The sequence below is a fragment of the Lepidochelys kempii genome, chromosome 4 (assembly GCF_965140265.1).
Source record: "Lepidochelys kempii isolate rLepKem1 chromosome 4, rLepKem1.hap2, whole genome shotgun sequence".
Taxonomy (NCBI): Eukaryota; Metazoa; Chordata; order Testudines; family Cheloniidae; genus Lepidochelys; species Lepidochelys kempii.
The window spans coordinates 89,600,198-89,627,247 of record NC_133259.1 but is presented as its reverse complement, the minus strand read 5'-3'; the positions used below and the strand labels follow the sequence as shown (position 1 = coordinate 89,627,247).

The 27,050-nt window shown below is 44.9% G+C and overlaps 1 protein-coding gene across 6 annotated transcripts in view; it reads right to left on the bottom strand.

The window, feature by feature from the left end:
• Positions 1-27,050, bottom strand: part of LNX1 (ligand of numb-protein X 1) — a 364,589-nt gene that overhangs the window by 132,939 nt on the left and 204,600 nt on the right. The window contains exon 1 of one of the 6 annotated variants that reach the window (XM_073342029.1): positions 4,618-4,636. The exons of the other annotated variants lie outside the window; for them this stretch is intronic. The gene's annotated coding sequence lies outside the window, so the exon portion shown is untranslated. Of the gene's footprint in view, positions 1-4,617; positions 4,637-27,050 lie in introns of those variants that run through there. 6 annotated transcript variants of the gene reach the window in all.

The following is a 27,050-nucleotide window of genomic DNA, read 5'->3' as shown; positions in this document are numbered from 1 at the left end:
TCATGAAACAATACCTCCTCCCACCCCACTGTCCTGCTGGTAATAGGGTGGGAGGAGGTATTGTTTCATGATTTCTGTGTGTATATAAAGTCTGCTGCAGTTTCCACGGTAAACATCTGATGAAGTGAGCTGTAGCTCACGAAAGCTCATGCTCAAATAAATTGGTTAGTCTCTAAGGTGCCACAAGTACTCCTTTTCTTTTTGCGAATACAGACTAACACGGCTGTTCCTCTGAAACCTGTCATTTTATAATTGTATTTCAATTACTTAAGGTGGGTGTTTGGGTTTGGCTACTTGTTTATCATATCAGCTTTTAAAAATCTGCCCAGCTTGGCTTTTACATTAGCACCCTATTGAGACAAATGGGGAAGTTTACACTCTGGTGGTAGCATCATCATTTCAGGCTGCCTGGATATAGTATACTGCACAAGGAAGCAGTGCACTGATTTACTTATTGAAGGAGCTACAAATTGGCTTCTAAAAGTTAACACCCAAGGGAGAAGTCATAATTCTGGAGGACATGAAATTGTATCATCATCCCAATTGACATGGAAGCTCCAGATTCAGGGTATATCTCCTCTGCAATTACAAACCCACAGCTGGCCTGTGCCAGCTGATTCAGGCACACAGGGCTCTGGCTAAGGGGCTGTTTAATTGTGGTGTAGACATTTGGGCTCATGCTGGAGCCTGGACTCTATGATCCTGTGAGGTAGGAGGGTGCCAGATCTTGGGCTGCAGCCTTAGCCCGAACATCTACACTGTAATTAATCAGCCCCTTAGCCCGAGCCCCATGAGCCCAAGTCAGCTGGCACGGGCCAGCCAGGTGTGTCTAGTTGTAGTGTAGACATATCCCCAATGACCCCAAACTCCCTGTCCAAAGAAGCATGCTTTAACACTGTGTTTAAACATAGCTTGCAGTAAAACTGGTTCTAACACATGCTGGCAGGTCAAATGGACACAAGTTGTGTTACTCCTGTTTCTAACCCATTTCAGTGGCATTACCCTTGTTTGGCCTTTGTCCAAAAAGTCAGCCAAATTGTGTTAGAAACAGATTTGCAGTGCCTGCATGTGAACAATGTTTCACATGGCTTTGAAATGCCGTCCTTTGGTTAGTGAAAATATGACCACTGAGTTAATACAGCATAGATTTACCGAGTTCTCTTCACAATCAGTGGGGCTAAATGAGACCCAATTACTTTTATAATCAGTAGCTTCCAATTCAGAGGCACCATGCTCGAGGCACGCTCGGCACCTTTACTAAAAAAACAACTCAAAATGGTGCCTGATAAGCAGGGCAATTTGCTTGAATACCTCCCAGAGAAGGAATGTGTGTCTGGGTGTGGAAACAGTATGGTCATTTTGTCCTGGCACACAGACAGATGGCATCAAGACAGCTTTGGGAGGAGTGCTGGCTGCACCTTTCTGAAGGTGAAGTAAGTCTTCCAGCTCATGGCATTTCCCCCAGTTCCTATGAGGTACGGTGCCTTAGACAGGCATGTCGTCCCACCCACTTACAGATTTAATAATTTTATTAAGATAATGTTGAAGTAAAAAGAAAACGGTACAGAGTTTAAGCATAGAAGTTTCTGGTTATCAGGGAATAAGGTACAGATTATCAAGGAGTGCGAAATTCGGTTTAGGAACAGGTGGCGTAAGGAATACATAATCTGCAATCTCCCCGATTGGGGGTAAAAGTTTAACGGGTCAAAGTACAGACATTGAGCTATTGGGGGTATGTTGTCCATATAATGGCTATGTTCAGGTGTGGAGTATAATGAGTGGATACGATGATGAGGATGGATCAACCCTCATTTGGTGGGATTTAGTGTTCAGTGAGTTTATGGTTCCAGTTCATATGGCCCAATGGAAAAAGTCTCTCAGCCCCTTTCCCACAGTTGATGCATTATGTCGTACCGGCTCACACCTCCTGGTACTGTCGGTGGCTGGTGATGTGTTCGATGTAGATGTCCCTGGACCATCGGATGGTGTCCGAGACCATGAGGCCCCGCATGAGCCGTGCGTAGCGTCGACCGATCCCACAGGTCCGCAGCACATGCTCTTTGCAGGGGTCCCAAGCGCCCAGGGCTCCGACAATCAGGGCATCCATCTGCACCTCGTAGCCCTTCGCTCTCAGGGTGTTGGCCAGGACGGTGTATTTTTCTAGCTTATGAGCTCGGGATTCGCGGAAGGCCAGGGTCCTGTTCTCGAAAGAGACCGTGATGTCGACGAGGATGATCTTTTTCTGGGCCTCATTGGTGACTACCGCGTCAGGTAACAACTGGCTGTCAGTACCGGGGATGGCACAGTTCACGGCGACCTCCCCTGGGCGCGGTGCAATGGCTTTCACTAGGCGGTTCTGGATGGCATTGTGGAGCAGCTGCCAGGCTCTGGAGTGGGGCTTGCAGCTGCACAGGACATGGGGCAGGGTCTCATTCCTGCAATGCTTGTCTCGGTTCCTGTGGCGGACAGCTCTGTTGAGCGGGATGCAGTTGAGCCGGGCGCGGTGGATGAACGACCAGTCGGCAAAACGGGTGAAGCCGCCCCCGGCGAGGAAGTGGTTGCTGGCGTCCCACTCGCTGGTCAGTTCGAAGGCTTTACCCTGGTCCGGTTTATGCTTCAGGGTTTCCATGTACAGCGAGTGGATGGCCGCCTTCAGGGTCCTCTCCAGCATGCCCCTGGTGCTCGGGGTGACGATGGTGTTGTTGTCGGACCTGATCTGCGGCACCAGGACTCCCAGCTCCTGGTGCTCCTCGCACCACTCCCAGCGGCAGCCGATGCGCTTCCCCAGGCAACGCGTGGCATTGCGAGCGTGGGACCACAGTGAAGTGATGTTGCCACTGTCCTGTCCGAATTTGCCATCCAGGGAACAGCTCAGGAAACTGGTGATGTCTTGGTTGGAGGGGGCTCTGCCGATCCGCTTCTTTGTTGTGTGATGGAAGGCGTTTGTTGCGATGTTCCTTACCATGGCGTCAGGACAAGTCAGCAGGTGGAAGGCGTGGGTCATCACTGCAATGTCACACAGGTCACCCATACGGGGGACATTGGCACCGCCATGCCTGTGAGCGATATAGACCAGCTCATTGCTGGCCCTCTGGGGAAGGAACAGCCACTTCTTCATGAGCTGCCGGACGATCTTGTCTGCCTTGTTGAGGGGTACTTTCGCCACGGCGGATCCCCTTAGGACGAACGAGATTCAGGGGATCAGGAAGGTGTTCAGGGTGTTTATCTTCTGCCACGGTGCTAGCAGGAAGGCGTCAATCTTGGCGGCATCCCGCAAGATCTCCTGGATGGTGTCCTCGGGTGTCTGCTGGACACAGAAACCTGTCGGCGTGCCGAGGTGCCAGTACACCTGCCTCTCTGCCAGGGGGATGACGGGCTTGCCCTGGATCTGGAACCCTGTTGTCTGCACCGAGTCCCTTTTGCGGCCGTCGATGTGGACAGATGCGCACTTCTTTGCATTGAAGCAGAGCCCCATCCAATTGGCAGCTCGACTGGTGGCATCTAGCATACGTTGGAGGTTCTCTGGGTCGTCCGCGGTCAGGACCAGGTCATCCGCGTAAGCCAGGATGCTCACCCTCTCACCGTGGAGGTTGAAGCCATCTGTGCCATTGGAGATCGCTCGCAGCAACGGCTCCATGGTGAGGTTAAAGATGATGGGGCTGAGGGGACAGCCCTGCTTAACTCCGCTCCAGATCGGGATCTCGGCGGTCTCCCCTTTGACCGAGCGAATGGTGGTGCTGCAGCCCTCATATACTTCTCGGATCACACGGAGGAAGTTCTCTGGCATCCCAAACTCCTGTAGCATGGCAAAGATGCGGTGGTGGGGCATGGACCCAAAGGCGTTAGCCAGGTCAAGCCACGCTACCATGCACTGCCTCTGCGCCCTTCTGGCCGTTTCGATGGTGGTTTGTTTCTATAAGCTTCCTCTCCCTAGCATGCATAATTTAGCCCTGACAGCTCTTCCACAGGGTTTCCTGAATCTATTTTGTACCTCTGCATCTTCGAATGTGGTAACAAATGCTTCTTGGTATAAAAGGAAGTCAGCTGCAGTAATAAGAACTGTGCTATGCTAGAAAGTCTCCTATAAGGAGGACATTGTTCAGAAAGCCAGGAAGTGGAACTACACAGTAGAAATAAATCCAGACAAGGCAAGCATTTTAAGAAGGTAATCGTCTGTGCATGGAAAAGACTGAGATCACCTGTGAGGAGTCTAGAATCAGAATAAATTTGCAAAGCCATGCATGAGAGGCAGCAGGGACCATATCTTACTCTAAGTTTGTAAAGCAAGATGAAAATTTATGACACTACATTATGAATAATGAGAATATATTTTGCTTACTTCACATACTGGATGCTGGACAGTAATTCTCAACAGAGAAACCTCACTTTACCAACCTGAATAAAAACAATTCACTAAAATGCTATAAGATGCAATCGTCAATACTGGCATCAGACTATGTTGTGCACATTTGGAATTGGACAGAAGGCATCTGTCAAGGCTGATTCCCCACTCTGGCACTTCGAGTGCAGAAGGTGGGGCCCTGCAAGGATTCTAAAAATTAATACTGGCCACTCCAGGCTTGTATTAAACTCCCAAGTTTACAGCTTTTCTCTGACCTTGGATTCGTAAATGTTGCCACCATCCAAGTGCAGAACCCCGTTGAGAGCTCAGGAAGGCACACTTGGGAATACCCTCAAACCCTTTCACCCCCCTCCGGGGAAGAGCTGAGAAAGAAAAGAAAAGGGGGGAAAAAAAGAAAAGGAAATCAGCTGTTGCCACCAGCTAATAAAACAACATATGCACAAACCTCTTAAGACACAAAAATCCAATTCTGTTCTTATAGGTAAATTGTATTAATAAAAAAAAATACATCTGGGAACTCAGGCTACTGCTAGATTTTTAAAAGAGCAACTGCAAGGATTAAGCACCAAGAATAGCTTTCTTGAGGTCCAATTTAAAGGTTACAAGCAAAACAAAAGCACCTGGGGTTAGCCCAGGGGAAGCCACAAGCCATAAAGAAATAAAAGGGATAAACATAATCGTGTCTTCCTAGACATTTCCTGATCTACTTACATATCTGAGGTTTTAAATGAGTAGTTTCTAGGTATGATACTGATTATTTTTTCATACCTGGCCCAAGCTTCTTACAGCATAGCTGCTGCCCTGTCCACCTCTCCCCAGGAGAACACCAGACAGACCAAAGGGGAGTCTTTTCTCAATTTTAAAAAGCTCTAGCCTTCCCATTAGCTCTTTTGGCTAGGTGCCCACTCACTTCCTTTTACCTATGTATAGCAGTGAGATTTTTTTAACCCTTTACAGGTAGAGCAATTAGAGAACAGCTACTAAGAGCGATTTTACAGCTACTGGCTGGCTGGGTGTCCATAAAAGGGAGCTACCCCCGCCACACCCTTCATTTATCACAGCATCTCTTCAACTGGCAGGCTGCTTAATGTATGCAATATATTAACCATGGTCTTGATTTGCATTGTTTATAACATTATAGTTTTTTGCTAGACTTTGTTATGGACATGGCATGTACTTGTTCTCCTTTGGCTAAGTTTTCCCCACACAGAATGGTTTAATGGCTCTCTGATGTCAATGCAACTTACTGGTGGTTGCAAAAGTGGGTTTTCTTTTGTAGACAAGGAGCCAGTTGTCGCTGGTATTTCTACCACTGTCTCATGTAGATTTCCTGTGACAAGTGTTAGCCCATATGGCAATCACACAAGAGAGCCAGTAGGTGACAGAGGTCTTCCAAGGCAGAGAGGCTGGTTGAAGAGGAGAATAAAGCCTGGTTGACACTTAAAACTTTGGTTGACATAGCTATGGCACTCAGAGGTGTGAAAAATCCATACTCCTCAGCACCACAGCTATGCCAACCTAACTCCCAGTGTAGAGTGCAGTTAGGCCAACAGAAGAATGCTTCCATCAACCTAGCTACTGCTGCTCGAGGAGCTGGAGTCCTATAGTGATGAAAAAACCCTTTCCATCACCGTAGTCTGCCTCTATGCTATGGGATTACAGCAGCATCACAACGGCACCACAGCTATGCTGTGGTAATGCCCATATTGCAGACATGGCTTAAGTTGACAGGAGGCAGAGCAAATAGAAGGCTTGGGGTTAGTGAGGAAAAGTGAAAGGCCACAGAAGGGACATGACCCTCTCCTACACAATTCCTCCTCTATATTTCCATTCATAATGAGACCTGCAGCTCACGTACTGTGCACACTGAGCTAACAATCATCTGTACCCACCTTAGAGAAGCCACTGACCCTTCTCCAGGTCATGAGGGCACAACCCCCTATCTGGCTCTTATCCATATCCAGTGAAGACACAACACCTTCCCTTCCTTCCACCTTCCATTTCACTATCATCCAGAGTACCAGGTTGATTCCATTCACCCCTTGAAATGGAGACTAGGAAACATGATTGTATTGACAGTACTGCATCCATCGTCCCAACACTGGAGACCCTGGTGGTGAGAAACATTCATTTGTAGAAACGATGTGAAAAGTTTCTGAAATTGCTGTAATGTTCATCATCTACATTTGCCACCATTAGGGGGGAAGGGACACTAGGTGCTATGATATGGGGTCAGGGCCAGTGGGTCTGGAACTGTGTGGAGATCATAAAGCTTTAGAGCAGCGGTGGGCAAACTTTTTGGCCTGAGGGGCACATCTGGGTATGGAAATTGTATGTCAGGCCATGAATGCTCAAGAAATTGGGGTTGGGGTGCAGGAGGGGGTGAGGACTCAGGGTAGAGCCAGAAATGAGGAGTTCAGGGTGCAAGAGGGGGCTCCGGGCTGGGTCAGGGGTGCAGGCTCAGAGTGGCGCTTACCTCAAATAGTTCCTGGAAACAGCGGCATGTCTCTCCTCCAGCTCCTATGCGGAAGTGCAGCCAGGCGGCTCTGTGCGCTGCCCCGTCCGCAGGCACTGCCCCTGCTGCTCCCATCAGCCACAGTTCCCGACCAGTGGGAGCTGCAGGGATGGTGCTTGGGGCAGGGGCAGAGCGTGGAGCCCCCTGGCTGTCCCTAAACATAGAAGCCAGAGCGGGGACATGCTACTGCTTCCGAAAGTCTTGGCACATGCGCACAGAGCGGCCTCCGACCCCAGTCCCTGGCTGGAGCGTGGGAGCAGGGCAAGCCCCAGATCCCACTCCCCAGCAGGAGCTCGAGGGCTGGATTAAACCAGCTGGAGGGCCGGATGTGGCCCCTGGGCCGTAGTTTGCCCATCCCTGATCTAGAGGCTATTACAGCCCTGAGGCTGCATAAGCAGCTGCAGAGCAGCTCCAAAGCCACTTGATGGTCTGACGTAGAGAACTCTTTCTATCTTGGCTCCCCATAATTCTCCTTAGCACTCAGCCTGATTTAAACTGCACAGTTTACGTACTTCCATTTTGAGCCATGTAAACTGACTAGATCCCTCACAGATGCAGTTGGACTTCTATACGCACTGCTGACACAGCACTTCTAATAATATTCAACTGCTTCAAAGTGCTGTGCAAGCACTCATTAATCTTCACTAATACCCCCGAGAGGCAAGTATCTGCGAGCAGGCACCTTTCCCAAGCTACTCTCTAGTGCAATCCAAATCCTTCTGGGGGTTTGGTTTTATTAGTGCAGAAATTAACAACAACAAAGCATAAGAGTTGAGCTCAGACTTTCTCCCTGGCTTGGCTGCTCCTAGGGTTACTAGCTTAAAATGTCCAATCCTTTTCCAGATCTTTCTAGGAGGTCACATCTGCCTCCCTTATATCCAGCTGCGGTTGCTAACTACCTGTCCAGCCTTGTCTACACTAGGGGAAATGGTGTATTTTAGGTGTGTTAGCAAACATGTTTTAATTTCCTGCTGTTTAAGAACATGTTAGAGTCTAGTGCAGACATGTTTTAACACCTTTATAAACATGATAGCTGCTCATGGTCAGCCCGAGCCTACAATGTTTTTAAAAGTGTTAAAACTGGTCTACATTGTACATTAACCCTTTCTCCACAGGATCAACACCTGCTAACAGGGTAGATTGTTTAAGCCAAACACTGTCAGCCTATCATCATTGGGCCTTTATTACATATGGAGAAATAGTTATTTTGCCTGATTCTCCAGTGCTTTGCCCCTTCTGTTGCCATTTGCACTTGCACATGGCATGCCAAGTGGGTGTACAAAGCTACCATTTTGATCTGGTTGCATTTTATATGCACTTTATACTCAATGGACCAATTCTCTATTCTCCCAAGATTCATGGGATAAGAGGGTAGGGGTAAAGGTGACATTAATCCACCTCTGCATCCTGTATCCTTCGCCTTCCCTAAGGCCTATCCGTCTGCGGCAAAAATCAGCACACCCACAAGGGTGCTTTAATTACGCTCAGCTGCAACAGCCCCAAGAGGCCATTCTGCTGCTGAGAATAGCTGGAGGGCAGCATAGTGTGCTTTGGTCACATCCCCTCCCCATCCCCTACACTGAGGGAGATGCCAGCGCTGGCATAAAGCTATTCCAGTAGCTGTACTCAGCCTGTAGAATCTCCTCATGCTGGGCGTATTTCCTGGGGCCATTTCCATTGGCTTTCTAGTTTCTTTATGCTGTCAGAGAAATTTAAAGGAGCCAGACTGCAGCTAAGAATCTGGCCCATTCGTAGAAATGCAAATGACTACACAAGGTGTAGGGCAGTGCATAATCAGACACAGAAAAAGGTTAAATGATTTGCCTAAGGCCACTAAGTGAATGACTGACATAGCTAGGATTATAACTCAGGGCTTCCCATGCTCAGTCCACTACACCATGCTGACTCTTTGCAGGTAAAGATCAAAAGATCCAGAAATAATTGCTTCCTGTTTTGTTCTTTCTTCACCAAGAGATGCAATGTCATCTGGTTGCCTCACATTCAATTTAAAATTTGACAAAGATGATGACATGAGTTAACCAAATGGATGACTCAGGAACATTACAGATAGATCATGTCTCACTGTGATAATTAAAAAGGCAGAGTAAACAGGAGAGCCTCACACCAGGCCTTGCTGATTGCTCAGCAGACTGTCAGAAGAAGCAAGTTCCTCAAGGACAGGCCCTCTCCATGGAATGTCCTGCTGCTAGCCTGGGAAAAAAAAATCAAATCAAGAAACAGGCAGCAAGAATGAGCTAACAGCCATGGAAGGGGAGGAGATGCTTGAGCAGAAAGGAAAACCCCCAGGTAGAAGCATGCTGTGGGCTCATTTATCTCCTATAAAAATGCATTTCTGTTCCCTTACATTGTAATAGTCATTGCCTAGGGCAGGGATTACATATGTGCCTGATTGCTGAGCAGGGTGTCAGCCAGGACAGCTCTCTGAATCCTCCCCAGCTGTTGTGCCCCTTGTGGAGCTGGTTGACACAATCTGGCCCAGCATCTGAACCATGCTGCTTTGGGGATTTCTTGTTTTTAGAGTAACCTTTGGATCTAAAATGTAGACCTAAAACAAAATGATCATCGCTGGTCTATTGAAGCTGGTCCTACAAATCTGCAAGAGCTGCCTGTAGAATCCCAGTCTATCAATAATTCAGTACACTAAAGCTCTCCTATTTCTTCTACTATCTCCAGTGGGACAGGTTCTCATCTTAATTACAGAAGTGTAAATCAGGAGTAATTTCAGTGAACACAATAATCGGGTGTGAGATCAGAACAAGGCCCACTGCCTCATTTCAGGCTACATTCAACTTATTCATGATTTCCCAGCAAAGCTGCAATTACAGTTAGTACTGTTTGGATAAAATTTCAAGGTTACTTGGAAGTCAACTGCTAAAGTCATTAGGGCTTCCCAGAATAATGACACTTTCCTTAGTATTCTATCAAGGCCTATCAACAATATGAGCCCTAAGGAGTGTCCCATGTTTGCTCTTTACTGCCCCAATCCTCAAGGCTCTTATGTCATGTCATAATGATTGTCTCCCCAGTTGAGCACAGAGGCCTGTGACTTCCTCCAGAGTCAATCAGCGTTGTTCCTGAAATAACCCCACAGCTGCAGAGTGGCATGTAATCACCATAAACATGACAGGCAGTGACATCCAAGATGTGGAGCTCATTGCAGGACATAGTTTATTCCCTCATGCTGTCTCATTTCTCCTTCTCTTGCTCCGCATCTCCACTTCCTTTACTTCTATCACACTTTCTTTCTAATGCTCTCTCTGCCCCTCTCCCATCAACTTTCCTCCACACTCCCCCTATATCTCCACCTCTTCTCCCTTCACCAGTGGCTGCTCATGCAGCTGCCTTTCCCATTCCCTAGAGCAGCAGAGTTCTGATCACAGGGAGTGGAGCAGACCCAGCTGCCTGCTCTCATATTGCAGGACATACCAATAATATGTCCAGGAAAAAAGCTGAAAATGGGACATGCTTCCAAAAGCAAGACAATTGAGAGCCCGGGGCTGACTGTGCTGCTTGTCTTGCATTTTTGGTCCAGAAATGAAGGGCTCCTGTATGTCAGTGCAATTTGCTACTGCTAGATTTAACATATCAGATATTTCCAAAACTATCTTAACTTATGTCATTAAGACATTTTCTCCCTCTAGAAGGGGTTGTTTCTCTCACTCTCCAACCACTGACGTGCTTTTGATGCAAAAAATAGATCCTTAATAGACTTTAATCTTGCAAAAAAACAGAATGATGTGCATGTCATAATATTGTGAAATGTGTTTTCTCTTTATTTTATGGAGTTATAAAAATGCTGACAGCTGTATGAAATTTACTCTGGGGAGGAGATGTTAATTTAAAGTGAAATGCAATGGAAAGTGTTTGATAGCAATTGCATTTAATTTATTCTTGAGCTTTCCTGGAATGGCGGGTCATTGCCTGGAATGGCAACCTCCAAACTTCTTAAAGTAAAAGCAAACCATTTGCTTTTAAATTCTTATCCAACTCTGGTTGTGACTGGAGTTAAGACGCTGACACAATACAGTCAAATTGCTCAATGGGCTACCGGAAGGCACTCAGATACTACAGTAATGGGTGCAGTATAAGAACCTATACAGAACAGAACATACTGGCAGCACAGACAGGGGATTTGAAGGAGATATTTACCATTCAGATGGTCAGAGAGTAAAGCAGGATCTGTCTTTGAAAATTACAGTGTTATTCGCAGCCATTCCCACCATCTGATCACCTTCCTAAAGAAAAGGGGCTTGAAACATAGGGCTGGGACCTGAATCAGTAGCAAAGAAAGAAGATATATGGCAACCAGAAGAGATGAACCCAAAGCACAACTCCATTGTGAACACTCCCAGTAGTTAGGGGAAGTCTGGATCCATATCTAAATTCAACTTCAGAGCCAGGCCCTACCTCTACATAGAGCTCAACCAAAACTTTAGATCCAAACATCAGGGCTCATTAAAAAAAATGCAGGGACCCATACGTAGCCCATCCGCAAAGGCCAACATTCTATTTATCACCTTCTCGCCTCAAACAGTTTTATCATGCCTGATTATGGGGAAGGTGGGAGGGTTGGAGGCTTTAGTTCTAGGGGTTATGGCCAGTAGTCAAGGTCACCAGTAACTGGCTTGTGCATTTTTGCCTATGAGCACATTCTCTCCACAAAGCTCTGCCAACATAAAGCAGTTTTCTCTACACCAGCTGGTCCTGGAGAATGAGTAATGAACATCCTACTCTCATTTCAGTCTGTCCATGGTGGGGTCCCAGTGTTGAGGCCTGGCCCCTACCTGTACTGATGATGCTAATCTAGCACTTTTAAGGTTAGCAGGCTCAGAAGTCAACCTACATTTTATATCTGCTTTAAAATTCTGAGGAGGAGAACATTGTTCTTTTCCCTCTGTGTGGCTATTTTACTATGCCCTTATAAAAATCAAAATACCTCCTGAAATGTAAGGAGCAGAAAGAACGCCTAGAAGTGACATGAGAGATCTGAGAATTTATATTTATTTATTTCTGTGGTCAAGATGGCAGGAAATACTAAATATCTCTGGTTCCCATTACCATAGTAACCGAGCACTTCACAGTCTTGAATGTACTTATCTTCACAATACGCGTGTGTGATAGGCCAGTGCTATGAGTAGCAGAGCCACAGAGAGACTAGATGATTTGATTGGAGCCTCACATGAGGGATCAAACCGGGGTCTCTCAAGTGCCAGGCTAGCACTCTAAACATTGGACTCACCATCCTTCCTCTCTTGGATGAGCAAATCTCACAATTACTAATAATGAAATACTAATCATCTCTAGTATAATGCTACATGTGTTCTCTGATTTTAAGGTAGTAAAAGAGTACTGATTAAAAAAATAATAATTGAAGGCCTAAGGAGACGTGAAGTTTGAATTAAAGTGGAATTATTTCAGAGTGGTAAAGTGTTATGGAAAATATGGTGAAAGAAAATTATGTTTTTAATGTGCAACCACACTTTTAACTTAGGGGACACCTACACCCACACACTTATACTACCACTAGAGTTTGGAAATACAATGCTTTTAAAGGACAGCATGATGGAAAAATAATTCTGAACTCCAAGAGGATAGACAACACAGGACATTGTTAGTCAGACCCTCCATTTGGTACTCAGAAAGGTTGATAGTTTTTAACATGCTACCATGTGGCAGTGAGGAAAATGTAAGAACCCCAACATCCTGCTTTTAGCAAATATATCCTTTATTTGGGGCGGGGGGGGGCAAATGTGAAAATTGCCTGAAGCTGACATTGGTTGTGTTCACATCAAGGAGCTAACAACTATCCTAATAATGTTTGCTTTGTTTCATAATATGGTATTCTTTGTCTTGCTGCTGTTCTTTCATTTTCTATGTTAAATGAAATGTGGGTTAATCTCTCCTAGCAACCAGGAGTGGCAACGGGAATTTTGCAAGCAAGTTCTCCAGGTGAAGGAGGAATGACTACATGACCATTGGGGCGAGACTGTTGTGTGTGTATTGTTTTGTGCTTGCTTGCTTGAAGTTTATAGTGTGATCTGTTTGGGCGGCTGTGTGCTGAGCCTAGTGGCCAGCTAGGCAAGGCTGAGAGCTTCCCAACAAGGCTCTGGCCTGTCATCTTTTGATCTCTGTTCCCTTTACAATACCTTGACAAGGGGATCCGGCTAACTCAAGGAGAACACGTTTCAGAGTAGCAGCTGTGTTAATCTGTATTCGCAAAAAGAAAAAGAATACTAGTGACACCTTAGAGACTAACCAATTTATTTGAGCATAAGCTTTCGTGAGCTACAGCTCACTTCATCGGATGCATTCAGTGGAAAATACAGTGAGGAGATTTATATACACACAGAGCATGAAAAAATGGGTGTTATCATACACACTGTAGGGAGAGTGATCACTTAAGATGAGTTATTACCAGCAGGAGAGCAGGAGGGTGAGGGGGGGAGAAAACCTTTTGTAGTGATAATCAAGGTGGGCCATTTCCAGCAGTTAACAGGAACGTCTGAGGAACAGTGGGGGGAAATAGTCTTACTTTGTGTAATGACACATCCACTCCCAGTCTCTATTCAAGCCTGAGTTAATTGTATCCAGTTTGCAAATTAATTCCAATTCAGCAGTCTCTCGTTGGAGTCTGTTTTTGAAGTCTTTTTGTTGTAATATTGCGACCTTTAGGTCTGTAATCGAGTGACTGGAGAGATTGAAGTGTTCTCCGACTAGTTTATGAATGTTATAATTCTTGACATCTGACTTGTGTCCATTTATTCTTTTATGTAGAGACTGTCCAGTTTGACCAATGTACATGGCAGAGGGGCATTGCTGGCACATGATGGCATATATCACATTGGCAGATGTGCAGTCTTGGAGGCCAAATTTAGGCTGCTAGGTAAGAGATTAAAGACCAGGACCTCCATGGTAGCATTCTCTGAGATGCTTCCAGTTCCATGCGCAGGGTCGGTTAGACAGGCAGAACTGCGGAGTCTCAGTGGGTGCATGAGATGATGATTTTTGAGAAGGGATTTAGGTTGATCAGGAAATGGGGAATCTTTTGGGAAAGGAGAAAGGATGGGCTAAACCAAAATGGAACCAGATTGCTGGAAAGTAAAAGTAAAAAGGCCATAGAGGAGTTTTGAAACTAAGAGATGGGTAAAAACCAACAAGTGTGGAGGAGCACACAGATTGGACTGAGACATCCCTTGTGGGAGGATTTATTAAAGGGGTACTCTAATCCTAGCAAGGAGGAGAGGATAGAAGTTGATAAAGCACAGGTAGGAGCTGAAGAGAAACTAAAAGGGCTATAAAAACAGAAAACCCAATAATAATGGGGGATTACAACCACCCCCATATTGACTGAACACATGTCACAGGATGCTGAGATAAAATATTTAGCCACCAGAATGACTGATTCTTGGAGAAGCTAGTCCTGGAAAGCACACAGGGAGAGGTAATTCTTGATTTAGTCATAAGTAGTGCACAGGAACGGTCCAAGAGGTATATATAGCTGAACCTCTCAGTAATAGCAACCATAATGTAATTAAATTTAAACATCCTTGTAGCGGGGAAAATATTAAAGAAACCCAACACAGTAGCATTTAACTTCAAAAATGGGAAATACACAAAAATGAAGTTAGTTAAATAGAAATTAAAAGGAACAGTCAACAAGAGTGAAATGCCTGCATGCTGCATGGAAACTTTTTAAAAACAGCATAATGGAGCCTCAAGTTAAACGTACAATCCAAATAAAAAAATACAGTAAAAGAACCCCGCCAAAAAACTGAAAATCTGTAGCAGATACAGAATATGAAGCCTGATCTTCTGATCCCTTATCCAGTGACTCAACCATTGTGGCAAGAAGATCCTTGTGGCATCTGATCACCATTTTCTATTCCTGATTACTATGTATAATGTATCCAGTAACAGGTCTGTCTAACAGTGTATTGACCTATGTATGTCTGCCGAGTGTTGACTGAATAAATGAACATGACTCCCTTTTTGGTACTGCACACTATGGATTACCTTCCCTCCATGGTGATGAGCTGGGTAGGTAGGAAGACAGATGGAACAGAATGCTCATCTTTTAAAAAGATGGACATGTACTGTAAGTTACTACTGTATTATGCTTGACTATGTACTAACTGCACTCATCCTCTCACACAAAGATGATTTCATATGGTTGATTTATATTCATTAAAAAAAGCCAACAATAAACTTTTTTTTAAATCAGGAAATAATCTATTATTTTGCTTCTGGACCTAGCATCAAAAGCACAATGCAAAGCACAATTTGATATTTGGAATCTGCAATCTGAGTATTTAAAAGTTTATACTAATAAAACTGCATTGTTCTCACCTCTGCAGGAAGCTTATGCAGATGGTCAAAAAGAGGCTACTTCCTGCTCATATTCAGTAATCTCTTTCACAAACATACAAAGGAAATAACAGTATGATAGTCAACCAGTGAAAATGGGAGCAAAACTAAACTCTTCCCATGAAGCAAAAGGATTATTGTAAAGCCTCAATTGGTAAATACTTAGCTAATGTTAAACAAAATGCAGAACTTGTTTAATGAGTAAAGTAAATATTCTCAAGAATACCTTGGGTATACGTAAGTCCCTTACTCCCAAGCAGCCAGTCAATTAATGTTACTGCAGATCTGACAGCCCTGCTCTATAGCAACTTTGTTAAGAGAAAACCTCAGGGTTTACATGCAAATTGGAGTCGCCAGTCACTGCTTATGACTGAACCCTGAATGTAATTATTAGCAAAACAAAACAGCAACATTTACCCTTCCTTTGTACATAGGTGGTTCCTCGGACATTAGCGTGTGTTTAAATTGAATTAATTGACTACTAGTGGTATCAGTTCAACGACATTTACAACATTACTGGTGAACTTCCAGCATATTTAATAAATGGGACTGATTAGCATTTCAATGGTTAGATGAGCAACAGATGCCATTAGTGACAGAGCTAACCATTGTAAACTTCCACAAGCTTTCTAAAGATCTTCTTCAGGGAGAAGGAGACCTTTCTGATCAAGCAGAATTATGCATAGGTATCCACTTTAAAATATTCAACTTAGTCACTTTTTATTTACGGCTTGAACTGTTAAATGAAATGTCAGAATACTCAGAGTTGAGAGAATAGTTAATTTTTTCAGTTATACATTGACATTTGAAGAGAATTTTGATCAGGCACGATCATGACCCATTTTATCTTTCCTTTTTGTGAACATCTGAGTGTCCAAGGTTACTATTAAAAATATTGGTTAATGGCAACTTCAGATAATCTCAGATGCTTGAAAATTTATCAAAATGGATTTTGATTGCAAGCATCACTGTCAAATTCATGATTCACAATTAACATTAACCAATGCAGCATGCATTGCAAATTGCAAGATTAACAGTGAAATATACAGTTCAGTGACTGGGTTAGTTACCGAAGGCAGTGGTTCTCAGGGGCCACAAGCAGTTTTCAGGGGGGTAACCAACAGGGCCAGTGTTAGACTCACTGGGGCCCAGGGCAGAAAGCTGAAGCCCACCACACGGGGCTGAAACCCAGGACCTTGAGCCTAGCCACCTGGGACTGAAGCCAAAGCCTGAGCAATCTAGCTTCCCGGGGCCCCTGGGGTGTGCGGCCCCAGGCAATTGCCCTGCTTGCTACCCCCTAATGCCAGCCCTGGCTTTTACATGCAGAAAACCAGTTGTTGTGACACAGGTGGGCCGTGGAGTTTTTATAGCATGTTGGGAGGGCCTCTGAAAGAAAAGGGTTGAGAACTCCTGACCTAAGTCATATGTTCCTTGATGAGAGGATTTGTGTAACTAACCAACACATTTCAGAGTAGCAGCCGTGTTAGTCTGTATCCACAAAAAGAAAAGGAGTATCTGTGGCACCTTAGAGACTAACAAATTTATTAGAGCATAAGCTTTCGTGGGCTACCAACACAGTGTACCTTCCTAATTACATATCTGTTTGTAGTAATCTGCAAACTAAGAATTATTTGCTGAATTGAGAATTTCAGTCTGTTTACCGACAATTCACAAAGAGAGAAAAAAGAGACAAAAATCTTGAATATACTGAATTATTCATCTAGCTCTAATAATAAGTCAGAATAATAAATCATATAAAATATGCAAGTGTTTGTGGATGGCAGATTTTAAACTTATACAAACAAGTACTGTATTTTATATAGGATGAGATGTTGCTTGACACAACAAGACCAAAACCCCTTGCCAGAGTTCTGGCACAGATGCAATTAAATGAACTAAACAAGAATCTGACAACTTTTGCTGTCAGAATTACACTTCTTAGGCCTTGTCTATGCTCAGAATTTCTGCTGGCATGGTTAAAGTAAACCTAAATCATCCCTGATGGATGTTCATCTAACCTGTTCTTAAAAACCTCCAATGATGGGGATGATGAGTATGTTAATCCAATTAGGGAATAGAAACAATATCATGTGACTTGTGGCCCATCGCAGCCAACTAACACAGCTTGAACTTCAGATATGGTGTGTGTAACATTCACAAACTGTTCATGATCAATCACAGAGGTGGGGGAAAAGCCCAGAGAGAAACAAAAAAATCCATTAAGACATTCCTTATGAAGGAAAAGAAGATAAATTGAGCAAATTAGCCGTTGTTAGTTATTCACTAAAATCTACCAAGTATAATTATCACCAGTGGAACAAAACAACTAAATTACTTCTGAAGGCCAGAGAGGTGTCGGGGTCAGAATCAGAAGCTAATTGTTTCTGGATCCCAAACCTGTGCTCAGACTCTCTGAGAACGGTCTATTCTTGTACATGGACTCCAATTTTTTCACAGACTTATGAGCTGAAGTGAAGAAATGCTATTCTGTTAGCATATATATTGAGCAGTTCTCTGGGTGATTTATGCCAACATGTATTATACTCTACATGAGAAGTGACACTTTTGCTATAAAACCCACAGGATTAATTGAAAGTAAAAAGAATGATCTTTCCTGAAAATCCTCTTACCTAGGCTTTATCATTTTAAAATATCTCATTTTGGTTACTTATTTAAATGTTTTGCTTTTTTAAAAAAATCAAAATTCTCTGCTGATCTGGAGGAGCTCAGCATAAGAAAAAAAAAATCACCCAGTTCAACTCCGTACATTGATTACAAATAGATTCCTGTTAGCTTTTAAACCAGTTCCTTATTTGGACTGATTTTTAAAAGCAAGCTATAGAAATGTATAGATGAAATCAATAGAACTTAAAAATATCACCAAAAACATGGAAAGCCCTATATGAGACTTAAATATTACTATTTATTATATAATATGCTGGTTTAAACATATGCCTAGCATATATGTATCTGTGAATTAATCTTCTTATCTTCAGATGGGGTAAATGAAACAAATGAAACTCATGGTCATATAAGTCATGGTACAGTTGAGAACAGAGCCCTGGTCATTTGACTATTATCCTCGTGCTCAATCCACTGGATCTCTGCTACCCTTAACAATTGGTGAATTCAGAGAAAACACAAGGATAGTTTTCAAACACCTCCCCAACCCAAAACCCTTTGCAATGAGGGAGAAGCCAAGCTTTGATTGAAAAACAGATTAAAAAAAAAATCACAATAATGTTAGTCTGCAAGTCAAGAACAGGAAAAAACAACAGATCCACACACAGTACTACAGCAACCATATCCCTGTAATGTGGGATTAGATGTTCTCCAGTGCATTCTACAGAGGTTACATTTAAAAAAAAATAAAAAACAAAAAAACCCACACACAGCACACACACACCCCTCTCTTGGAACGAGTTCATAACCTAGCAGAGCTTAGGGGCTTTTCTGTTAAGTGTGGGGTTCTTGTGTTTGCATTGTGTAACAGAAGCTTGGCTGCTTCACCTTTTTGACCACACGTGTACGGATCTTTGATGTCCCAGGAGAACCCAGTTACTCCCCCAGATCTTAAACAAGGCACTTTTTACTTTCATTACAAAATTGCACAAATCAGAAACTGCTTGTTCTGCAGCCATACTTAGTACTTACACTGTGCATAGACCCTATAGCACATGTTCCTCTTGCAATAAGGAGCAAAAAGTCTTGGTTGGACAGTAGGACATTTAAGCACCAATCAGTGCACTGTTGCTTCTGACCATAAATTATTTAAATTAAGATGTACAAAATTCCCCAGCCATGTAGCAGAATAATCATAGCATAGGGACATATGGGTAGCTGTTTTTCCCCCTCATCCTGTCTACGGGCTCAATACCACCCTCACTCCAGAGCTCCCAATGATGCCAATGGGAGTCATGTGCTGAGACCAAAGGTCTTACCTGGCTGAGTGCTGACAGCCCCGCTTTACAGTCTGCGTACTTTGTTTTGAAAAACTACTTATAGCTTGTGTTTTTCTCTTCTTCTCCAGTGAAGGGCAAGAGAGAGGAAGAACCTCATTTTGGGGTCCTTTAAGGTAGCCAAATCCTTTTCAATGGCAGGGGCTTGAATGCGGCTTCCATTAGGACCTGCCCATTCAGCTCCTTAGTCAGACATAACGGTTGCTGTTGAGGGAAACCAAAGATGATCCCTCCCCCTCTCTCTGGGGACTCCAGGCCACATTTTGAAATGTATTTAGGCACCTAAAGATGCAGATATGCACCTAGCAGGATTTTCAAAATTGCCCTAGCACCTTAGGCTTTTGAAATCCTTCTCTCCACCCCCATTTCCCTGGTGCCTATCTGCATCTGAATGCCTAACAATTTGGTCTTCAGTGTCAGTTCAGGGAGCAAGACAACGGGAATTGGAATCAAGCCAGTCTCCCCAGAGGGCAATGCAGAGTGCTACCACTTGGCCTCTAGGGTGGCCCTTCATTTATTTTTGGATATTATTTTGTTAACATAGCTGGTTGGTATAATCTTAAAAATTAGCATTTTCTAGTGAAGAGTTTTTACAAGTTGGCAGTTTCCTTTTTGTGGGCTGCACAGGACTCTAAGATCCTGCTACTGTCAGCACACTTTGGTTTTGGTTAAACAGAGCGGCTATAATAGTCAGTCATATGGGCTTTCCCACCTCTATAGAAAGGCATAAGTGTATCCTTTAGTAGTGGTGAGAGAGAGAGGAAATTCAGCTGACCTAGTACCACTGTACCATCCAGGTCATTCAAGAGTCTTTGGTGGTTGGACCATGTATGAACAATCTCTTCTATACCCAGTTAGAGTACCTGCAGCCAGAGAGACTCTAGGAGCTGCGCAGGTATACTTCTGGGGGCCAGGACAGCAGAAGGGGGAAAGGGAGGAGGAAGACTGGTGCTGGACACATAAAAACTCCAAAAGGCACAAAAAGAAAAAAGTCAGCAAACCACCTTATAACCTGTGTTTTACTGCACATGAAGGCCTGAATTAAGATTAAATTGTATATGCAATCTATATGCAGATGTTTAACTTAGTTTATAAATAAAACTCAGCCACACAGCAAATTATAGTCAAAGAGAGAACTCTATACTGTGTTAGAATAATAGAATCATAGAAGATTAGGGTTGGAGGAGACCTCAGAAGGTCCAAACCCCTGCTCAGAGCAGGACCAATCCAAACTAAATCATCCCAGCCAGAGCTTTGTCAAGCCAGGGCTTAAAAACCTCTTTAAAAAAGGATGGAGATTCCACCACCTCCCTAGGTAACCAAATCCAGTGCTTCACCACCCTCCTAGTGAAATCGTTTTTCCTAATATCCAACCTAGACTACCCCCCACTGCAACTTGAGACCATTGCTTCTTATTCTGTCATATGCCACCACTGAGAATAGCTAGGTCCATCCTCTTTGGAACCCCCACTTCAGTTAGTTGAAGGCTGCTATCAAATCCCCCCCTCACTCTTCTCTTCGGCAGACTAAATAACCCCAGTTCCCTCAGCCTCTCCTCATAAGTCATGTGCCACAGCCCTCTAATCATTTTCATTGCCCTCCACTGGACTCTCTCCAATTTGTCCACATCCTTTCTGTACTGGGGGCCCCAAAACTGGACGCAATACTCCAGATGTGGCCTCACCAGTGCCAAATAGAGGGGAATAATCACTTCTCTCGATCTGCTGGCAATGGTCCTATTAATGCAGCCCAATATACCATTAGTCTTCTTGGCAACAAGGGCACACTGTTGACTCATATCCAGCTTCTCATCCACTGTAATCCCAGGTCCTTTTCTGCAGAACTGCTTCTTAGCCAGTTGGTCCCCAGCCTGTAGCAGTGCATGGGATTCTTCCATCCTAAGTGCAGGACTCTGCATTTGTCCTTGCTGAACCTCATCAGATTTCTTTTGGCCCAATCCTCCAATTTGTCTAGGTCACTCTGGACCCTATTCCTACTCTCCATCGTATCTACCTCTCCTCCCAGATTAGTGTCATCCACAAACTTGTTGAGGGTGCAATCATCCAGATCATTAATGAAGATGTTGAACAAAACCGACCCCAGGACAGACCCCTGGGGCACTCCGCTTGATATTGGCTGCCAACTAGACATTGAGCCATTGATCACTACCTGTTGAGCCTGACAATGTAGCCAGCTTTCTATCCATCTTCTAGTCCATTCATCCAATCCATCCTTTTTTTTTTTTAACTTGCTGGAAAGAACACTGTGGGACACCATATCAAATGCTTTGCTAAAGTCAAGATATATCACGTCCACCACTTTCCCCATATCCAGAGAGCCAGTTATCTCATCATAAAAGGCAATCAGGTTGATCAGGCATGACTTGCCCTTGGTGAATCCATGTTGACTGTTCCTGATCACCTTCCTCTCCTCCAAGTGCTTCAAAATGGATTCCTTGAGGACCTGCTCCATGATTTTTCCAGGGACTGAGGTGAGGCTGACCTATCTGTAGTTCCCTGGATTCTCCTTCTTCCCTTTTTTAAAGATGGACACTATATTTGCCTTTTTCCAAACGTCTGGGACCTCCCCTGATCACCACAAGTTTTCAAAGATAATGGCCAATGGCTCTGCAATCACATCAACCAATTCTCTCAGCACCCTCGGATGCATTAGATCTAGACCCATGGACTTGTGGCATGTCCAGATTTTCTAAATAGTCCCTAACCTGTTCTTTCACCACTGAGGGCTGCTAACCTCCTCCCCATACTGTGCTGTCCGGTGCAGCAGTCTGGGAGCTGACATTGTCTGTGAAGACTGAAGCAAAAAAAAACATTGCGTACTTCAGCTTTTTCAACATTATCTGTTACTAGGTTGCCTCCCCCATTCAGTAGGGGTCCCACACTTTTCCTGACGAACATACCTGTAGAAACCCTTGTTACCCTTCACATCCCTTGCTAGCTGCAACTCCAATTGTGCTTTGGCCTTCCTGATTCCACCCCTGCATGCTTAAACAATATTTTTATACTCCTTCCTAGTCATCTATCCAAATTTCCACTTCTTGTAAGCTTCCTTTTTGTGTTTAAGCTCACCAAAGATTTCTTTGTTAAGCCAAGCTGGTCGCCTGCCATATTTACTATTCTTTCTGCAAACTGGGATGGTTTGTTCCTGTGCCCTCAATAAGGCTCCTTTAAAATACAGCCAGCTCTCCTGAACTCCTTTCCCCCCTCATATTAGCCTCCTAGGGGATCTTGCCCATCAGTTCTGTGAGGGAGTCAAAGTCTGCTTTTCTGAAGTCCAGGTCCGTATTCTGCTGCTCTTCTTTCTTCCATTAGTCAGGATCCTGAACTTGACCATCTCATGGTGTTGACTTCTTGTTACTTACAGATTGTGACAGTTAAAATGTCATTTACTTTTGCCATACTACTGTCAAAGTTTGACTCAGACTCACAATTTATCAGACCACTCTGTTTTATTAGCAAAGCTGCTCTGCTAATACATTTAGAAGTGAGCCCCCCGAGTGGGGCTTGTGTCTCTTAATTTATACAGCTTGCTGGAGAACAAGTTACAGAGAAGTTACAAACAAAAGAAGAAAAAGATTTTAGTCACCACCCTTCGAGATCCCTGAGACCAGTCACGTATCTTCAATTACCTGCCACCCTTAATCTCCTTTAACAGCTTCCAGTTAACTTAACTAATTGCCCTTCACACCTTCCATTCTGATGTCTGCTTCTTAGACGTGCTGGCTCTATCTTAATTGCTTCTCCATTCAAAAGCTAACCGTCCCTACGTGTGCTCCCTCAGATACTTTGTAACATGTTTTGGCATGCCCTCTCATATACAATGTATCCAGCATGTCCCCTTATACAACGTTATACTTATACAATTTTATACTTCCACAATCCCCCCTTTTGGTCAAGGCTATGCCCATGACCAATGACTTACTGGATTCCATACATCAATCGTTTTTTTTCATTACTTTCACTGGTGACATTTAACAACATTAGATTAGCACTCTGGTTAGGGGTAACCTGATGGATGGTGTGTCTTGTGCAGTTTTGGATACAACAAGAAATCAATTGAAAATTTACGAAGGAGGAATAGTATCCCCCAAAGGGCACAGGATGATTTTCACTGGGAGAAGAGGTAGCATTCACATGACATTTGTAGATGGTGCTGTTTTTCTCAGGGAGGCTGTAGGGGGAGCAAGAGATTAAATCTTTGGTTTGGTCCCAGGTTGAGAGGAAGTTTATCTTTCCATACCCGGTTCGCCATTCTCCAGCCTTGTTTGAATAGTCCCATACACCATGGGACACGATGTATTGGAGACAGCTGCTCCTCCCTAGATTCAGCCCTGTCCCATTACACACCCAGCACCAGTGGCCCTTTCCTTTCACCACACTTATAAGTTTAGGAACATATGTTTTTCCCAGCCCCCAAGTGTCATTTTCCTTCCATGTCCTTTTAAGTGGATAGGGTTTTCCAGCAAGCTCTGAGGAATTCAAAGGGATTGCCATGGTGGGGATACTAGCTTGTGAGTGAGCTGGGATGTGGCTGCAGACCCAGCAATTAGAAATATTTAGGATCTGGGCTATCTACACCTGTTGTTGGATGAAAGAATTGTCACTGTCACTCTGGATTCCCCAGACCCTCAGGACACAGTAGCTGAGGATTAAGCTTCTCAAAGGACACATGTTGGAAGCAGGACCCTTTCTGGTTCCGACAACCCCTTTCGAGGGAACCGCAGTCACCAGGCAGCAGGCACGAGGCTCACTACTGCTTCTTGTTTGTTGGGTCCTGCTGTCTGCTTACCCTCTGCTTCTGGCAACCCTTACGAGAGCGCAGATTGTAAGGTATTGCAGGCTGTTCCTCTTTGTCTTCTGGGGTTGAAGCTGGTTCTGCGTGGTCTTGCAGAGGTGCTTGGTCCCCTTGCAGTGGCGCTGGCTTACACTGTGAGGTGTGGATCCATGCAGCGATGCCGGATAATTTCACTGCTGTCTGGGTAGTGAGCAGTACCTGGTATGGACCCTTCCACCAGGGTTCCAAGGCATGCTTCCGAAGGTGGTGCCGCAGGTAGACCCAATCACCAGGCTCAAGAGTGTGACAGGCAGCAGAGGTGGGTTTCGTCGGCCAAGCTGCTCGCACCTGCGAATGGAAGGAGCTCACAGCTTGCATTAACCCTTTGCAGTACTGGAGGAGCATGCTGTGAGTTAGGTTTAGGTCTGGGGCTGGGGTAATAGTAGCCATTGTTCACATAGGGCATCCCATGATGATTTCAAATGGACTCAATTTGTGTCTCTGGGATGGGGATGACCGAATTTCCATAAGGGCCAGTGGTAAAGCAGCTGGCCAGTTTAACCCTGTGGAACTACAGATTTTTGCCAGCTTATTTTTAAGCACACCATTTCGCCTTTCAACTGCTCCTGCACTCTGTGGATGGTAAGGGCAGTGCAACAGGTGGGTGATATGTAATACCTGGTTTAGATGTTGAACAATTTTTCCAGTAAAATGTGTTCCCCGGTCACTAGACAAAGTGGCAGGAATTCCCTTGGTAGGGATAATGTGGTTTAACAGACATTTTGCAACGGACAATGAATCAGCTTTGCGACAGGGAAAGGCTTCAATCCAACCCAAAAATGGACATATTATAACTAAAATAAATTCATATTTCTGACACTTTGGCATTTGTACAAAATCAAGTTGCCAGTGTAGGAAAGGTGCTTGAGGCAAACCCCGGAACCCTTGTGTTACTTTTACAGATTTGCCTACATTGTGGCTTTGACAAGTAACACAAGCGGCACAGTGGTGGGTTGCAAAGGAGCTGAAATGGGGAGCCCACTACCCCACCTTACTCATAGCAGAGACCATCCCCTCCTTGCCGACATGCGAAACACCATGTAGCAGGGTGGCTAGAGATGGGTAGAGTGAGAGGGGGGCTACAAAGCTACTGGTGGGCGATCGCCAAAGGGAATCAGAATGCAAAGAGCAACCCAAAGCACTCCAGGAGTCTCTCTCTGTTTCTGGGGCAGAATCCTGGAGCTGAGCGAGATGAGACAGGGATGGTGGCATTACAGAGACAGAGAGGGGACCAAGAAACGCTTCTGGTGAAGGTTTTATAGTGGCAGCATGTTTTGCATCAGCATCAGCAAGTGCATTACCTTTTGCCACCTCGGTGTCTGCCGCTGAGTGGCCAGTACACTTAACAATTGCCAAGGCAGACGGTAGTAAAACTGCATACAGGAAGGCGGCAATGTGGGGCCATTCTTGATAGGGGTACCAGTAGAGGTAAGAAAACCTCGAGCCTGCCAGAGGGTGCCAAAGTCATGCACAACCCCAAAGGCATACCGAGAATCAGTAAAAAATAGTGGCAGAAAGCCCCTCGGCTAGAAAGTAGGCACGGGTTAGAGCAATCAGTTCAGCCATCCGGGCAGAGGTCACAGAGGGTAAGGGTGCAGCTTCTATGGTCTCAGAGAGAGAGACCACAGCGTACCCTGCAAGAAGGTGGCCTTGGTCATTTCTATAACAGGACCCATCAGTGAATAATACCAGGTCAGAGTTAGGGAGAGGTACATCTGAAAGGTCGGGGCGCGGGAAAGTGATAGCGGAGACAGTTGCAAGGCAGTCATGGGGTTCACCATCCCTAGGTAAAGGAAGGAGGGTAGCAGGGTTTAACCGGGAGCAGCGCTTAATAGTGATATGTGAGGCTGAAAGCAGCAAAAGTTCATACCTAGTGAGGCGAGCAGAGGAGAGGTGAGCAGTGTTGCGTTGCAGAAGGAGAGTTTCCACAGAATGGGGAACCATGAGAGTGAGAGGAGAGCGGAGGACAAGGGACTCAGACATCTCGACCAGGCACGCTGCAGCAGCTACAGCGCATAGGCAAGGGGGTAAACCCTGAGCTAGAGGGTCCAAGGTTGCAGAAAAATAAGCCACCGGGCGATTTCTGTCACCGTGCTCCTGAGTAAGAACCCCGAGGGCACAAGCAGATTGTTCGTGACAGAAAAGGGTAAAAGGCTTTTCATAGTTAGGTAACCCTAAGGCAGGGGGAGAGGCTAAATTCTGCTTATGGGAGATGAAAGCAGCATTTGCTTCAAGTGGCCATGGCATGGGGTTAGGTACAGAGGATCGAGTGAGTTCTTGGAGGGGTTTAGCCAGAGAAGCATATTGGGGAATCCATTGCCTACAGAACCCTGTCATGCCTAAGAATTTTCTGACCTGGTGTGGAGAGCAAGGCTGGGGAAAGCTAAGGATGGCTTGTGCCCGGGCTGGAGAGAGTATACGGGAGCCCTGGGAGAGAAGGAAGCCTAGGTATGTGACAGAGGTTTGGCAGAGCTGCAATTTTGTGCGAGAAGCCTTATGACCCTTGTTCACTAAAGCTGTGAGAAGTGTTAGTGAATCAGTTTCTGAGGCAGACAGAGAGGGGGAGCACAGGAGTAAGTCGTCCACATATTGGATCAGTGTGGATCCTGATGGGAAAACCAGATCAGCGAGATCCCTGGCTAGGGCTTGAGAAAAATAGGATGGACTCTCTGTATACCCCTGGGGAAGGGTAGTCCATGTATATTGCTGACCCTTGTAGGAGAAGGCAAAAAGATACTGGGATTCAGAGTGAACTGGGACAGAGAAGAAAGCGGAGCACAAATCTACAACAGTAAAGTGGGTTGCATTTGGAGGAATAGATGCTTGTATTGTAGCAGGGTTAGGAACCACTGGAAAAGAAGGTATGCGATGGCCATAGGGAGGAAGGAACCTGAGAGATTAGGTGCTCTAGGGATGGAGTTAAGGGACAGCAAGGGACCGGAGTGGAGAGGGAAGTTTCAGACAGCAGGGAGGC